This window comes from Muntiacus reevesi, chromosome 9 (genome assembly GCF_963930625.1).
Source record: "Muntiacus reevesi chromosome 9, mMunRee1.1, whole genome shotgun sequence".
Taxonomy (NCBI): domain Eukaryota; kingdom Metazoa; phylum Chordata; class Mammalia; order Artiodactyla; family Cervidae; genus Muntiacus; species Muntiacus reevesi.
In genome coordinates, this window is record NC_089257.1 from 42,365,677 (window position 1) to 42,384,213 (window position 18,537).

At 39.0% G+C, this 18,537-nt stretch overlaps 2 pseudogenes; one reads left to right on the top strand and one right to left on the bottom strand.

The window, feature by feature from the left end:
• Window positions 1–3,866: 3,866 nt before the first annotated feature.
• Window positions 3,867–4,790, top strand: LOC136174850 (olfactory receptor 51B6-like; annotated as a pseudogene).
• A 12,532-nt stretch (window positions 4,791–17,322) lies between these two features.
• LOC136175844 (olfactory receptor 51Q1-like) lies at window positions 17,323–18,228 on the bottom strand (annotated as a pseudogene).
• Window positions 18,229–18,537: the final 309 nt, after the last annotated feature.

The following is an 18,537-nucleotide window of genomic DNA, read 5'->3' on the forward strand; positions in this document are numbered from 1 at the left end:
CTTGCCTGGAGAATTACACAGGCAGAGGAGCCTAGAAAGCTACAATTCATTGGCTCCAGTGATGGTCTCATTCCTTCTAACTATTCAGAGTTGCTTAGCTCGTCAAATACATTAGGTAATAATATTTAAATTGGACATAAAACCCCTGCAATTTCTCAAATATTTAATCATAAACATAAATGAAGGCAATTTTGTATAAGGTCAAAAAACATCAATGGAGCCAAGAAAAGCAATATTATAAAATGGGAAAATGAGAAGTTTATGATTTTTCTAAGGTGTCAGATTCCAGCTCCTTACCTTCAAAGTTCATTGTGTAGACAAGTGTGCAATAACTTGCTGGTTCTGGCTTTCCATTTCCTCTTCTTGGTGAAGTTTCCTCTTGCTTAAGGAACATAGACAGGCATCTCTGGCTATGCCTTGGTCACAGTGCTCCCAGAGGTCCATCAAGCCATCAATGTCTGTGCTGTCAGGCACCATCCCACTAGGAATGGACCCAGCTGGGGTTCAGAGTCACCGGCTATTTGTGGAAGCTGATGCAGAGGCCCTGTGTTTACAAAGCAGGAGGGTTGCCTGGCTAGTAGTTGTGCCTATTCTCTCCTTCATCGCAATTATTACTATAACAGAAGATATACATTGGCTTGCTGCCTGGCAGCCATTAGAATTTCCAGCTACTGTTGGTACCCAATTTATTCTAGGCTAATGCAACACTTAACAGGAATTTTGAACCTATCAATTCAGATTATAATGAAAGCAGACTAATTTATAATCTTTCTAATCAAGAATACTAAGCAGCATTTTTTGGATCTTCAGTGGTTTATAAACTGTGTTCATAATTTTCCTATTTTAAAATTGAAAATTAAAAAAAACACATTTGTGATGAAGAGTAACTTCTGCAGTATTTTTTTTCTCAGCTAATACTATGAACAAATACAGTGGAATAAAATATTTTATCTATTAAAATTTATAATTTAATTTATAATTTATATAATTATAAATTAATTGATTTATGTAGTTATAAATTAATTTACATAATTATAAATTAAGTAATAAATATAATTTAATTTATAATTTAATTTAATTCTCCATACTAATAGCACCTAAAGATAATACATTATTTGACTTACAGGATTAGTGTATATGTCATAGTTAGCTGCTGCTGCTGCTGCTAAGTCACTTCAGTCGTGTCCGACTCTGTGCAACCCCATAGATGGCAGCCCACCAGGCTCCTCCATCCCTGGGATTCTCCAGGCAAGAATACCGGAGTGGGTTGCCATTTAGCTACAAAGTTTTAATAAAATGCTAAATGCTAAAAAAAAAAAATGCTAAAAAGCAGCATCTTCTACTTCTTAGCATCCTGCAAAGAGTTTACCAAAGTACAAGTGCTACAAAATTCCTTAAGAGGCAAGAGCTAGTTTTTATCAAATTTTGGAATTTCTTTTAAAAAGTCCTTTTATTTAAATACCTTTAGAAATAACATTTTTATTTTATTAATTTTAATTTATAGCCAATAAACAAATAATCTTAGTATTTTCTGACCATTTAATCTTTCTGAGATATCATGGATAATCATATCACTTATCTCTTTAAACTTGGGTTTTTCATCCGGGAGAAAGAGACAATTATGGTATTTCATAGGAGAAATAACTAAAATGTTTAAAAATGGCAGCTGAGATAATTGAGCTTGAATAAACAAGCACCTAAGTAAAAATGAAACTTTATTCAGGCTACATGACTTCAGAATTAGAATTCATAAACCTTGTACTAAGCTACAGATATGCTTTCTTTCAACCCTATAACCTTTTCTAGAACATTTTCAACAATGTTTAGTAATAGGAAGGCAAGAGATGGGCCAGATCCCTGGAGGGAAGCCAGGTCTGTTTCCCAAGGCTCTTTCTAGAGGAGGATGTACCTGAAGTGGGTATGAGCGAGAAGAAGAGGGCCCAACTCTACATTCTGAAATTAAGAGAAGACTGGTGTCCACATTCTGGAAGGAGAATGGGAAGTACTCATACTGTCTGCTTCAGGTGGGATTTGTTTCCCAAACTCTTGGTCTTATGGGGTCTGGTTCTTACTCTCTGGACTTTGACAATGTCTGATTCTCATACTCAAGGTCTAAGGAAAGAGTCACTGTCCTCAAAGTGTGTATCTATAGAAATTTTCCTTGGAAACCAAGAGCGCTAAGTCTACTGATTAATATATCAAACATAATTCAAAAAGATACATGCACCCCTATGTTTGAAGTAGCATTATTTACAATAGACAAGACATGTAAGCAATCTAAATGTCCATCAACAGATGAATGGATAAAGAAGATGTGTGTGTGAATTATTGTAGTTTACTCACTAAGTTACCTGACTCTTTTGCAAACCTATGGACTGTAGCCTGCCAGGCTCCTCTGTCCATGGGATTTCCCAGGCAAGAACACTGGAGTGGATAGTCATCTCCTTCTTCAGGTGATATTCCGAATCCACTCGTGTCTCCTGCACTGACAGGTGGGTTCTTTACTACTGAGCCACCAGGGAAGCCCCCCGAAAGATGATACAAATGAGCTTATATGCAAAACAGGAAAACTGATCCATTAAAAGTTGATTTTTTAATTATCCAATTATAGGCTGCTTATCCCCCATCATTCCTTACCATCATATCAACATGACTCCAGTATAATAACAGTGGATTGCAGCTGAAAAAGTTGCATACTTTATTTCATGATGATGTGTTCTTAGGAAAGCCTACAGGGACATCAAAGCCAACAGGGACATCAAAATTCAAAACAAAACAAGTGCACTAGAGAATTTTAAAGTCTCCATCACTGATGGCTTCAACAAATATTAAACATGCTTCAACTCCTAGCCTCTCATATCAATTCATGTATTCCTCTGTGTGATCTCAAGTCATGGTTTTAAATAATTTCAGACTTCTTACCTGCCTCGCTGGTATAAATAAGTAGAGAAAATCAAGAAGAACACTCAGGGCAATGTCTCCAGAGTAGATAGTTTCCCTTGTTGTCACAGAGAAATGGACAGAGTTCCCTTGAAGCACAGGATGTAAGCTTATTCTGCCTGTTCTCTTTAAGAAATAACCTTCATATACTTTGATTTGGGATTGAGCTCTTAGGTCTATTGTAGATCCCTTGCATTTCCATCCAGCTTCCTGAAATAACCATATATGTATTTTTTTTTTTTTTTTCATCCCTGGAAAACTAAAATCCAGAGCTTGGCTATAATCCACTCCTCAAGAGAGTTAGAACTAATTGAGTTTCTTGTCTACAATTGTATTTTTTATTTTGAGCATGTTTTTGTCCTTGTCACCATCCTTAACCAATACTAAAATGGTTTGAGTAGAACTCCTTCCTTGTCTGGTGCTTAGCTACACTCCATGGATCATTCCGGGCGAAGGAGAATGGGAGAGATGGGTGCCATTGTGGAGGATGACATGGGAAGATCAGAGGGTAAAAACAGGGAATGAGTAGAAAATAGTTTGAGAATGGAGGAGGACCTAACAAAGGAAGGATGTCTCAGGAACCAACATGTTATCACACACTCAATATACATCTTTCTTTCTGACCATCAGCTGACTTGACTCCACCCTTGAGGGACACAGCCTAACCTTGACCAATGACTTCTAAGACAAGGGGGAGCAAGGGGACAGAAGTTCAGGAGAAAAGAATAAAAGGCCATAGCATCCTGCAGCAGCACAGACTTGCTTCTGATGTTTCTGTGATCACCTGTAAGCTCCACAACTTGACATCATGGTGCATTTTACTGCCGAGGAGAAGGCTGCTATCACTAGCCTGTGGGGCAAAGTGAATGTGGAATAGGCTGGAGGCGAGGCTCTGGGCAGGTAGGAAGTGGACTTCATGGGGCAGGATGGTGCTCAACACTACTGCTTCTCCATTTCTGCTAACTGGCTTCCCAGGTATGGAGAAGGCACTTCACTGGATCTCTCTTCCTTTGTTGGTAGTTTATATCTCCATACTTCTTGGCAGTGGAACCCTTCTCTTTCTCATTAGGGATTATCATAACCTACATGAGCCCATGTACTATTTCTTAGCTATGTTGGCAGCCACCAACCGTGGAGTGACACTGACCATGATTCCCAAAGTTTTGGGCATCCTATGGTTGAATCACAGAGAGATTAGCCACAAGGCCTGCTTCTCTCAGGCCTACTTTATTCATACTCATTCTATCATAGAGTCTGATGTTTTGCTTGCCATGGCCTATGATGGCTTCATTGCCATCTGCAACCCTTTGAGATATACTTCTATCCTGACCAACAGTGGGGTAATAAAGATTGGGATGGGGTATTGACAAGGACCAGACTGTCAATTACACCAATAATTCTTTGCCTTCCCTGGTTCCCCTATTGTTGATCCCATGTACTCTCTCATACTTTCTGCCTACACCAAGATGTCATCAATTTACCATGTGCCAATATCATCTTCAGTCGTCTCTATCCTGTTGTGGTTGTATTCGCAATGGTCTTATTGGACTTCCTTGTCATCTTTTTCTCCTACATTTTGATCCTCAAGACTGTCATGGGCATTGCTTCTGGAGAAGAAAGGTCCAAGGACCTCAACACATCTGCTGCATCCTGGTATTCTATATCATTGTCGTTGGTCTGATATTTATTCATAGGTTTGGAGACATGCTCCTCATGCAGTCCACATCACGGTGAACCATATCTACTTCCTTTTCCCATCTTTTATGAATCCTGTCATCTACAGCATTAAAACCAAGCAGGTCCAGACTGCTATAATTTGCTTTTTCTCTCTGCTTCATTCTAGAGTATAACTTTGACTCACTGTTCTCTGAAGAATAATTCAGGGAACCTGGGCAAGCTGACAGCTTTGATAATGGGAGAAACTAAGGAAAAGCAAGTTAATATAACCAACCTCTCTGCTGTTTAGAGGATCATATCACACTATCCATTTGTAGCTGAATTGCATATTATATAATATACATATATTAAACATGTATCTCAATTGTCCAACTGATCTTTGCTGTTTTTGCAGGTAACTCATTCTGTTGAATGAACCTATGGTACCAAATATATGATTCTTGGATTTACAGTATGGGCCACCAGTATTTAAATCAAAGCTCATTATTTTTCAATATGTTTTGTATGTATAGGCTTTGATACACCTAGCAAAAACTCGTTCAACTCCAGACATGTATCCAGTTTTTTTTTTCTTATGTGGAACTAGTTGCTGAAAATCTTCTCATATGGAACTATTTTCTAGAAAATTGCACTAAGTGAAGCAATAAGACTTACTCTCCTCAGTTTAAAATGACAACTCTAGGGAAAGTACATCTAGTCATATCTAAGTCTGTTCAGTTAAAATTTTAATAAACATTTATTAAATATTATTATTATCACTGTTAATATATGTGGTAGTAGTGGTTTAGTCGCTAAGTCATGCCAGACTCCTGCCACCCTATGGACTGTAGTCCATCAGGCTCCTCTCTCCATGGGATTTCCATAGAAAAATTAGGATTAGGGTTAGATTAGGCAAGAATACTGGATTGGGTAGCCATTTCCTTCTCCAGGGGATTTTCCTGACTCAGAGATCGAACCCAGGTCTCCCACTTTGCAGACAATATCCGTCATCACAGGTGGATTCTTTACCTACTGACTTACCAGTGTATGTACATATATGTATATAAATAATAGATTCATAACAGATATATAATTCTATTATTATTTTTACCAACAACATTACTTGACTGGAGACAAAGTTGGTTATATATGTAAAGTGGGGAGAAAAAGAGAGGATGGAGGCAATGCTGATAAGTAGAAGAAAAAAATGACCTTTTCTAGCTCCAAATATCAATCAAAGTTGATATTTTTCTCAGTCTAGGGTTAAGGAGAGTAGGTTCATGATTCTATGACCAGTTGAAGAGCCAGGACCTATGACTAAAATGACAAGTTTTAAAGTGAACCAAAAATATGTTCTTGTGAACAGAAGATAGAGCATGAAATGATAGGATTATGCAAGGGTTTAGGAAGAGTGGAAGTGACCACCAGGTGACTGGTGAGCCGGACCTGGGCAATCAGAGGTGCCTTTTCCCTGTACTTGGACTGTGCCCTCTACTAGAAACTGCCTCAAGGACACAGCCTCAGAATGATAGTGTGGCTTGAGACCACCTAGACAGTATATATGATTTAATCCAGTTAAGCCCTCTATAGATTGGTGCAGAGACCTACTTGTTTCACCACATAGGTGCTCTATGTGTGTTGACTTGATGAAAGGATGACGTTTATGTCCCTAACCATTCATAGAGGACCTCTGCCTGCCTCTCTGGGGGAGTCTGAGCAGGTTGAAGGTGGCCATAGGACGCATGAGTGCAGGATGGAGAGAGGAGTACCAGCACCGTCCCCTGCTCTGGGAAACATACAAACTGAAGCATTGCAAGGAGCTAGTTAGAGGGGCGCTTAGAATCAATCTACCACCTTGTGGAGAAGCATGACCGTGGGGCAGTTGATAACTCAAGAACTCCTTAGGGATGTACATTGCTTGTCCAGCTCTGTGTTGATGCTAAAGTTTAGGTGCCTTAGTGATGAGCCCAAATGGGCAAGATAAGCAGTGAGTGAAGAAGCCAGAATAGGCCTTGGGTGATAAATGTCAGTGGAATAAATGGAAAGGAAAATGAGTGAAAGGAATACAGAAGACAAAGGAGAAATGGCTAGAAAACTGAAATGAGGCTCAGAAAGGAGTCTAGGGGAAGGTCTCTCTGTCAGTAAGATGCTAAAGGAAGAAAGGAAATCAGGGTGTTCCTCTGGGACTTGAAATCTCTGGAATAAAATTTTAAATTCAAGAAAACAACTCTTCACTGGTGACTAACCCCTATCCAGTCTCAAAAGGAGTTCCTGTGCATGCAAGTTTAGGAGGGTTGAGGTGGGGCTGTTATCTGAGCCAAGCGACACAGGCCCAAACTTCAAGCTCCTTCCAGGACTTGGGGTCTTATCTCTCAGGCACAGAACCTTATGGTCTCTAACAACTCCCCTCCCACGCTTTGCAAATACTCCCCCTCCCTCTACAGTGAATGACCCAGAAGGAAAGACTCTAGGAAAGGGGGAAAGAATAGTCTCTGAGGTCTCAATGTGGTTCAGATGGCAGAGAAACTGTGATGAACACTGCCATGGGAACTTCCAAAGTCCTTTAACTACTGGGTTTTAGTCATTTCACTTTTGACTGGAATAAAGCCACTTTAGACAGAGGTTTTTGAAGTTAAAATGAAAAATCATGTTTCTGATTCCCTGGTTCATCACAACAGAGACACTAGCAAAATATATACATTCAAATGTATTCTTTTTTTTTTTAAATATTATCTGTCCTTTTACATTCTATCAATACAGTTTTCAGTGCTACCATAATTTTTATTGGAGTATAGTTTACAATATTATGTTAGTTTCTGCTGTACAATGAATCCAGTCAAACATATGTATACATATATCCCCTCCTGCTTGGATCTCCCTCTCACACCCCCCCTCCCCATCTCATCCATCTAGGAAGCTGAGTTCCCTGTTCTATACAGCAGGTCCCACTAGCTATTTTTTTTCACACATGGTAGCATATATATGTCAATGCTACCCTCCAAATTCATCTTACTTCCACTTTCCCACTCCTGGAGAAAGAAGATGTAGTATATATATATATACAATGGAATATTATTCAGTCATAAGAAGGAATGAAACTGGGTCATTTGCAGAGATGTGGATGCACCTAGGGCCTGCCATATATAGCTAAGTCAGAAAAAGGAAAACAAATATAATATATTAATACAAATATGTAGAATCTAAAAAATGGTACATATGGACCTATTTGCAGAGCAGGAATTGTGAATGGACTTGTCTAATGTATTCTTTTCCTTAAGCATTATTCCTGTATATGTTCTCATTATCTCATGCCTCATATCCAAATCTTGATCAAGATGAAGCATTTGCCAGTCTTGACTCAGCAGTTAGTAAACAGTCAAACATTCTTCAAAGTTTTACTTCTACCAAAGCAAAACTACTCCTTCTTCCAATGATATCTATAAGTAACTCAAGCTTCACTTGGCTCTTTGCTTCTGTGGAGCCCCAGCTTGCTCAGATTTGGTGCCTCTTCAAGCATTAATATGGCTCAGAATGGATAATCCCATTATATATGCTTGTGTGCTAAGTTGCCTCAGTCGTATCCTACTCTTTGTGACCCTATGGACTGTAGTCCACCAGGTTCCTCTGTCCATGGGATTCTCCAGGCAAGAATATTGGAGTGGGTTACCATATCCTCCTCCAGGGGATCTTCCTGACCCAGGGATGAAACCCAAGTCTGTTATGTCTCCTGCATTGGCAGATGATGTCTTTAACACTAGTGCCATCTGGGAAGCCCCAGCCCAGTTATGACCTCTCTGGCTTTCGAAAATTTATCCTTTCATGGTTCTCCATACATATGCTTCCCAGGTGATGCTAATGGTAAAGAATCTGCCTGCTAATGTAGGAGACACAAGAGACTTGGGTTCAATCCCTGGGTCGAGAAGATCCCCTGGAATAGGAAATGGCACCCCACTCTAATATTCTGGCCTGGAAAATTTCATGGAGAGAGGAACATGGTGGGCTACAGTCCATGGGGCCACAAAGAGTCAGACATGACTGAGTGACTGAGCATATACATTTGTTGTCATTCAGTCACTCAACTGTGTCCGACTCTTTGCAACCCCATGGACTGCAGCACGCCAGGCTTCCCTGTCCTTCACCATCTCCTGAAGCTTGCTCAAACTAATGTCCAATGAACTGATGATGCCATTCAACCATCTTGCTGTCTGTTGTCCCCTTCTCCTCCTGCCTTCAATCTTTCCATCATCAGGGTCTTTTCTAATGAGTTGGCTCATCATTATCAGGTGGCCAAAGTACTGGAGCTTCAGCTTTAGTTTCAGTTTCAGTCTTTCCAATGAATATCCAGGACCGATATCCTTTAGGATTGACTAAGCTAGTGCAATAGTTTTGAAATCAGATGGTATGGTTTAGAATGCCAGTTTTCACTTTCTGGTTGTGCACTCCAGCAAATCATTTAATCAGTTTGGTCTCTTTGATGTGTTGGATTGTTTTAATGATCAAATACACTAATATATGTAATGCACCTAATCATTCCTGGCTCATAGTAAATGTTATAGATGTTTTAGTTATTATTATTACTATTACTAGAAATTTTGTGAAAATAGGATCATTTGATAGTCAGGATGAAGAGACACCTGATCTGATCTGTCAAAGAAGCCAAGATTTTTTCAAAACTTGATTATAAGTACAATTCTTGATAGTAAGTGAGATATTTTAATGGAAAGACTTGCATTCTATTTTTACAAGAACCCTGTGAGAAAATAGGATCTGATGGAGGTTTTAGTTCAATTTATCAGAAGATTTTTTTTTTTAATATTTATTTATTTATTTGGCTGCACTGGGTCTAAGCTGCAGCACATGGGATCTTCAATCTCCCTTGGGGCATGTGGGATCTTTAGTTGCAGCATACAAAGTCTTAGTTGCAGCATGTGGGATCTAGTACCTCATCAGGGGATCGAACCTGGTTCCTTTGCATTGAGAGCACAGAGTCTCATCCACTGGAATACTAAAGAAGCCCCTATGAGAAGGTTTTTGAGGTTCCCAGACACTGAGTGATTTAAGCTGTTAATGCTTAGAAAAGGAAGAACCAAGATTACAGATCTAGTGGTGGCTTTCTTCTGTAGGCCAAAGTGTTCCTAAGAGTAAAATGTTGAATTTGCACGTTTTCATGAGGAATCAGAGGAACTCTCTTCTGACGATGTTGGAAGAAACACTTTTTTTTTTTTTTGTCTTCTCAAAAACTTCTATCTTCCTTGTGCTCCTCACATATCTAGCATATAAACTTCTTCCAAAAAGCCTGGAAAATTTGTCATGGCTCATGGGTCAGTTATGTGGACCAGATTAGACAGACACTCATCAACATTTGTTAAGTGACTTTGAAGTAGAATCTGTGGTAGAATATTTGGATATCTATTTATCTACCTATCTATCTATCTATATAGCTATATGACCAGGATCTAGGATTAGACATATAGGGAGGATGAAGTTTTTAAAGGTAGGTATTCAGGGCATAGCAACCCACTCAAGTATTTTGCCTGGAGAATCCCACAGACAAAAGAGCCTGGAGGGCTACAGTCCATGGGATCACAATGAATCCAACACAACTGAAGAGATAGCACACATATGCACATTAATTCATTCATAAATGTAACTTAAGCACCTGCTTATTATCTAGCACTACGAGGCCAGCATGAGAGATGTGAGTGCTTATGTGTGGGATGGTAGGCACAGAATGATTAATAATTAGAAGTCCATGAGCCTTGGTATTTTAGCAGCCACTATGAGCCACACGTAGCACTATTAGAGTCACTATTAAAAAAAGATTTTTTACATCTTATTTTTTAAAAAATCTGGTAATTTGAGAAAATATTTACGATCATGTAACCAGTAAATAATTGAATCTTTTAAAATTTCCAAGAATACTTTAAATAGTTCTATGATACAAATATAACATAATATATATACTTCATACACATTAAAAATAAATTGAAAGACCTCTCACTTCTACCTTCATAACTTCCTTAGAGAGAATTCCTTCTTTTAATCCCTCTGCCCTTTTCTCTTCACACTTATATACACGTATATAAAAATACTCAAATATGCAGTCTTGTTGGTTGGAGGCAGGAGTTATGTGTGGCTGTTTCCATCTTGCTACACTAAGAGCAATGCTGGCTTGTGTGCGTTCTTGGGTTAAAGTGAATGTAGATTAAGACCCCAAAAGAAGTCCATGGTTTTAGTGATGTACTTGTTATCTTTGCTGTCAACAATGGAAAGAAAAGGGCTTTTTTTTTTTTTTTTTTTTTTTTAGCATCTCCCATCAGGAAAAAGAAGTGGGGAAAAGGACCTTACTTTCTCACCTATCTCCAACCCTCCTTGTATCTGGACGGCCCCAGCTGAGTCAGCAGTTCCGTGAACCACTCCTGCCACCTTGTGGCTTGTAGAGAATTTACAGGTGATTCTTGGAGAAAAACAGAAAATATTTAAGAAGAAAATGCTACAGGCTACCAAATTGTGACTTAAAAGCAACCATGACAATAATCATTCAGTTCAGTTCACTCGCTCAGCTGTATCCGACTCTTTGCTAACCCGTGTACTGCAGCACACCAGACTTCCCTGTCCATCACCAAGCTCCCAGAGCTCACTCAAACTCATGCCTATTGAGTAGGTGATGCCATCCAACAATCTCATCCGCTGTAATCCCCTTCTTAATCCCCTTCTCCTCCTGCCTTCAATCTTACCCAGCATCGGGGCCTTTCAAATGACTCAGTTACTCATATATCAGATGGCCAAAGTACTGGAGTTTCAGCTTCAGCATCAGTCCTTCCAATGCACACCCAGGACTGATCTCCTTTAGGATGGACTGGTTGGATCTCCTTGCAGTTCAAGGGACTCTCCAGAGTCTTCTCCAACACCACAGTTCAAAAGCATCAATTCTTCAGTGCTCAGCTTCCTTTCTAGTCCAACTCTCACATCCATACATGACTACTGGAAAAACCATAGCTTTGACTAGACAGACATTTGTTGGCAAAACAATGTCTCTGTCTTTGAATTTGCTGTCTAGGTTGATCCTAGCTTTTCTTCCAAAGAACAAATGTCTTTTAATTTCATGGCTGCAGTCACCATCTGCAGTGATTTTGAACCCCCCTCCCCCAAAATAAAGTCTGTCACTGTTTCTATTGTTTCCCCATCTACATGTCATGAAGTGATGGGACTGGATGCCTTGATTTTAGTTTTCTGAATGTTGAGTTTTAAGCCAACTTTTTCACTCTCCTCTTTCACTTTCATCAAAAGGCTCTTAAGTTCGTCCTCACTTTCTGCCATAAAGGTAGTGCATCTGCATTTCTGAGGTTATTGATATTTCCCCCAACAATCTTGATTCCAGCTCATGCTTCTTCCAGCCCAGCATTTCTCGTGATGTGCTCTGCACATAAGTTAAATAAGCAGGATGACAATATACAGCCTTGATGTACTCCTTTCCTGATTTGGAACCAGTCTGTCGTTCCATGTCCAGTTTTAACTCTTGCTTCTTGACCTGCATGCAGATTTCTCAGAAGGTACGTCAGGTGGTCTGGTATTCTTATCTCTTTAAGACTTTTCCAAAGTTCGTTGTGATCCACACAGTCAAAAGCTTTGGCATAAAAATAAAGCAAAAGTAGATGTTTTTCTGGAACTCTCTTGCTTTTTCAATTATCCAGCGGATGTTGGCAATTTGATCTCTGGCTCCTCTGCCTTTTCTAAATCCAGCTTGAACATCTGGAAGTTCACAGTCCATGTACTGTTGAAGCCTGGGTTGGAGGATTTTGAGCATTACTTTGCTACCATGAGAGATGAGTGCAATTGTGTGGTAGTTTAAGCATTCTTTAGCATTGCCTTTCTTTGGGATTGGAATGAAAACTGACCTTTTCCAGTCCTGTAGCTACAGATGAGTTTTCCAAATTTGCTGGCATATTGAGTGCAGCACTTTCACAGCATCATCTTTTAGGATTTGAAATAGCTCAACTGGAATTCCATCACCTCCACTAGCTTTGTTCATAGTGATGTTTCCTAAGGGCCACTTGACTTCACATTCCAGGATGTCTGGCTCTAAGTGAATGATCACACCATCATGGTTATCTGGGTCATGAAGATCTTTTTTTGTATAGTTCTTCTGTGTATTCTTGCCACCTCTTCTTAATATCTTCTACTTCTGTTAGGTCCATACCATTTCTGTCCTTGTTGTGCCCATCATTGCATGAAATGTTCCCTTGGTATATCTAATTTTCTTGAAGAGATCTCTAGTCTTTCCCATTCTGTTGTTTTCCTCTATTTCTTTGCATTGATCACTGAGGAAGGCGTTCTTATCTCTCCTTGCTATTCTTGGGAACTCTGCATTCAAAAGGGTATATCCTTCCTTTTCTCCTCTGCCTTTTGTGTCTTTTCTTTTCTGAGCTATTTGTAAAGCCTCTTTAGACAATCATTTTGCCTTTTTGCATTTCTTTTTCTTGGGGATGGTCTTGATCACTGCCTACTGTAAATGTCATGAACCTCTGTCCATAGTTCTTCAGACACTCTATCAGATTTAATCCCTTGAATCTATTTGTCACTTCTACTGTATAATCATAAGGGATATGACTTGGGTCATACATGAATGGTCTGGTAGTTTTCCCTACTTTCTTCAATTTAAGTCTGAATCTGGCAAAAAGGAGTTCAGGTTCTGAGCCTTTGCCAGCTCCCAGTCTTGTTTTTGCTGACTGTATAGAGCTTCTCCATCTTTGGCTGCATAGAGTATAATTAATCTGATTTCAGTATGGATCATCTGGTGATGTTCTTGTGTAGGGTCTTCTCTTGTGTTATTGGAAAACGGTGTTTGCTATGACCAGTGCGTTCTCTTGGCAAAAGTCTGTTAGCCTTTGACCTGCTTTGTTTTGTACTCCAAGGTCAAGTTTGTCTGTTACTTCAGGTATCTCTTGACTTCCTACTTTTGCATTCTAGTCCCCTACGATGAAAAGGGCATCTTTTTTGGGTGTTAGTTCTAGACAATTTGGTAGGTCTTCATAGAACCATTCAACTTCAGCTTCTTCAGCATTACTGGTTGGGGCATAGACTTGGATTACTGTGATATTGAGTGGTTTGCCTTGGAAGCGAATAGAGATCATCCTATCATTTTTGAGATTGCATCCAAGTACTGCATTTCAGACTCTTGTTGACTATGAGGGCTACTGAATTTCTTCTAAGGGATTCTTGCCCACAGTAGTAGATATCATGGTCATCTGAATTAAATTCATCCTTTCCAATCCATTTTAGTTCGCTGATTCCTAAAATGTTGATGTTCACTCTTGCCATCTCCTGTTTGACTACTTCCAATTTGCTTTGATTCATGGACTTAATATTCCAGGTTCCTATGCAGTATTGCTCTTTACAGTGTTTGACGTTACTTTCATCACCAGTCACATCCACAGCTGGGTGTTGTTTTGGCTCTGTCTCTTCATTCTTTCTGGAGTTATTTCTCCACTGATCTGCAGGAGCATATTGGGCACCTACCAACCTGGGGAGTTCATCTTTCAGTATCTTATCTTTTTGCCTTTTCATACTTATTATTTCTATCACTGACAGTCTCGATCTTTTAAGTAAATCCTAAATTTCAGAGTTTGGATTATTAATGCTATGAGACATCACATAGTTGAAAAACACATCTACCTCTTCTACTAACAAGCCAAGGCAGGAACTGCTACAGAAAAGTGAGGCAGAAACACATATATTATCTATACAGACTGAAGTGGCAGGAACATCAGGTCAGTGTCATTTTTAGAGAAAATTAAACTCAAATCTCCAGAGGGGCACATATCTTGATATGTTACTGTTCCATCATTGGGCATTGAGATTTAACGACAGAAAACATCCATTCTACTTTAGTTATTTAATTAATCAATGAAAATTATTCATTCATTTATTTATTTAACAGAAAGCCCCTATATTTTAATAAGTACTGGTTACCAAGGATCTACCACTGCAAATATGCTTTGATTCTATGATACTTATATTTTAACAAGGAAGGCAAATTTTAAAAACACAAATGCAATAATAAATAATTACAACTTTAGGCTGATGTCCAAGCTCCTCATAAAGTGCAACTGGATGATAGAACCCAAAATAAGAGAAAGTTTTAGAAAACAAAACTTGAGAAAAATCTATGGGCTAATGCTTTATTGGAGGAAACAATCTGAAGGCAGTGAAAATGAAAGAGGGAAAAGATAAAAGTATGGAAATACAGAAGGCAAGCACAAAGTGCTATATATATTACTAGGGTAGCAACAGCTTTGCATGAATTTAAAACTAGTTGCTTGGTAATGAGGGATTTGATTATTATTAAATAATCCAATATAATACAAAATCATTCAATTACAGAACTGAGCAATATTTTATACTGTTTGATCACTTCCTAGCTAGTTCTTTTTCATGTTAGATCTGTACAATATACTATTAAGCCTTGAACAACATGGGATTTAGGGGCATCATCCACTATGCAGTTAAAATCCATGTATAACTTTAAGTCATCTCTACATATCCTCAGTTTCCTATCCATAGATTCAACCAATCCTGGATCATGTACTACTATTATATGTATTTACTGAAACAATTTTATGAATAAGTAGATCCATGCAACTGAAACTTGTGTTGTTCAAGGGTCAACTGCATGTATGATAGAGGAGCAGAATTTACCACACCATAATATGTCTCTTTGGCATACAATTTTCTAAGAAATAGCAGGCATGAGAGAAATTCTAAAAACCAAGTAGAAGTTCCCGTTTTGTAAGAAACATTTACATTTATAAGGGAAAGCTTCATTTGTAAAAGTATCTCCCTAGCTAAGAATGACCAAAATAACCAGAAACTCTTGTCAATCCAGAAGGCAATGACTTAAACCCCCATAACAATCACAACCACAACCTTACTAACTGTGCTTTTTCTGGTAATCTTCTATATTTGACTTTTCCTACTCTCAAAATTCTCTTTCATCTTTAGCTGAGGATGGCATTTAAGTTCAGGGCTTTGGCCACTTCAAAGAGTTGCTCAGTTTTCCTGATCTCTCCCCTACATGTAATTAAACTTCCATGTGATTTTTACCTGATCATCTGTCTCATATCAATTTAATTTTTACACCAATGATAAGAACCTGAAGGGAAGGGGAGAATTTCTTCCTCCTTGGTAATTAAAATGAGTCTTTTGATCCAGAGAGAGCAGAAGATGATGAAATAAAAATCTATGTGTTTAAGCCTGAAGAAGATGCTGTAGTTATAATCATGGATGCCAAGAATTAACAATAATTAACAGATAAGAATAGTATCAACAGTATTCTACCACTCTTAAATAGTTTAAGACCTGTGAAAAATTCTTCAAGAGGTGGGAATACAGACTACCTGACCTGCCTTCTCAGAAATCTGTATGCAGGTCAAGAAGCAACAGTTAGAACCAAACAAGGAAGAATAGACTGATTCAAAATTGGGAAAGGAGTATGTTAAGGCTGTATATTGTCACCCTGCTTATTTAACTTATATACAGAGTACATCCTATGAAATGCAGGGCTGGATTAAGCACAAGATGCAGTCAAGATTGCTGGGAAAAACAGCAATAACCTCAGATATACAGATGATATCACCCTATGGCAGAAAGTGAAGAGGAACTAAAGAGCCTCTTGATAAAAGTGAAAGAGGAGAGTGAAAAAGTTGGCTTAAAACTCAACATTCAGAAAACTAAGATCATGGCATCTGGTTCCATCACTTCATGACATGTAGATGGGAAACAATGGTAACAATGACAGACTTTAGTTTCTTGGGCTTCAAAATCACTGTGGATGGTGACTGCAGCCATGAAATTAAAAGATACTTGCTTCTTGGAAAAAAGTTTTGACCAAGCTAGACAGCATATTCAAAAACAGAGATATTAGTTTGCCAACAAAGGTCTGTCTAGTCAAAGCTATGGCTTTTCCAGTAGTCATGTGTGGATGTGAGATTTGGACTATAAAGAAAGCTGAGCACTGAAGAATTGATGCTTTTGAACTGTGGTGTTGGAGAAGACTCTTGAGAGTCCCTTGGCCTGCAAGGAGATCAAACTAGTCAATCCTAAAGGAAATCAATTCTGAATATTCATTAGAGAGGCTATTGCTAATGCTGAAGCTCCAATATTTTGGCTACCTGATGAGAGGAGCAACTTAGTGAAAAACACTCTGATGTTAGGAAAGATTGAAGGCAGGAGAAGAAGGGGATGACAGAAGATGAGATGGTTGGATGGCATCACTGACTTAATGAACATGGGTTTTAGCAAGCTCCGGGCAATGGTGAAGGACAGGGAAGCCTGGTGTACTGCAGTCTATGGGGTCACAAAGAGTTGGACAACTGAAAAACAAGAAGGATAGTATTAGCCAGGTGGAATTAAGGACAGAATATGATGAGTAAATGTAAGCAAAAAGAAAAAGTTGAGAATTATAGTTCTGAAGAACTTAGTATGCAAAAGCTTGTCTAAATCAAGCTGTTACACTACACATAGGTGGTTCAGCTTAGTTTAACTTACAAATTCAAGAAGTGAAATATTGTTTTTAACTTCCATTCTTGTTTTGTAATTCATACATGACTGGACACATGGAGCATAATTTTCCAAGTTTCCCAAATGATTTTCTTAAGGAATAATATCAATAAATCACTTCTCAACACTCTATTGCAACTGTTTACAAGTAAAGAGGTGAAAAATCCCTCAACAGATATGTTTGTCTTTTATGCTGTAGATAATGGGGTTCATCACAGGAGGTGCTAGTATGTAGACATTGGCCATACTGACATGTACAACTGGAGGGGAATGCTTGGCAAAGTGGTGAGTCATGGACACGCCTACCAAGTGCACATAGAGGATGAAAACAGTTAAAGTGTGGGACAGACAGTTATTGAGGGCCCAGGGGCTTTCAACCTGGGAAGCAATTCTGAGGACACTTCTCAAGATGAGTGCATAGGACAGCACAATGAGCAAAGGGTCCAGTACCAAAATGAGAAGAACTAGAACAAATTCATGCCAATTATTTGTAGTGGTGTCAGCACACACCAGGTGAATCATGTCTTGATGGAGGCAGTAGGAGTGGGAGAGATGAGGGGAGCCACAAAAGGGGAGCCTTTTCAACAGGAAAAATTCAGGAAGAACAGCCAGAAGACAGCAGCAAATGATAGCTAGACCTATTCTGCAGATTGCCCTCCTGGTGAGGATGGAAAAATAATGGAAGGGGTGGTAAATGGCCACATAGTGGTCAAAGGACATGGTCAACAGCACAGAAGATTCCATAGAAGAGAATCTATGAGGAAGAAGAACTGAGCAGAACAAGCCTCAAAGCTGATCCCTGAGGCATTGAACCAGAGGATCCCCATGACTGTAGGCAAAGTGGTGAGGGTAAGTCCCAGGTCTGTTAGGGTCAACATGGAGAGAAACAAGTGCATGGGCTCATGCAGAGAGGGCTCTGCCCAGATGACAGCCAGTTTGATGCTGTTGCCTATGATAGAGATAGTGTAGAGACAACAGAATGGGATGGAAATCCAGGTATGGAAGACCTCAAAGCCAGGGATGCCCATGAGGATAAAATAAGGGGACTTGAGTGGAGTTAGTAACCAAAACCATGACTCAAGGCAGCCACAAGATCAGAGTTCTTTGACTAATCTATGAAAAATGGAAAATATAGAAATAGAGTAAATGTTCTATGACCACTTGAAATCACTATGTAATAGATCATCAAAGAAGACTTGGGGAAGGGAAACAGCAGGGACATAAGTTAACAGATGTTTTATTTTGTTTGCTTGTTTTAGCTCAGAGCTTGTCCTCTCTTCCCTTGTTAGTTTTTTAGTTAAGATCATAAAAGCAATTTTGATTTTTACCCAAGGGAATCTTTATATGTCCAGAAAGCAGTTATGCTTCTACAGCAGGAAGATA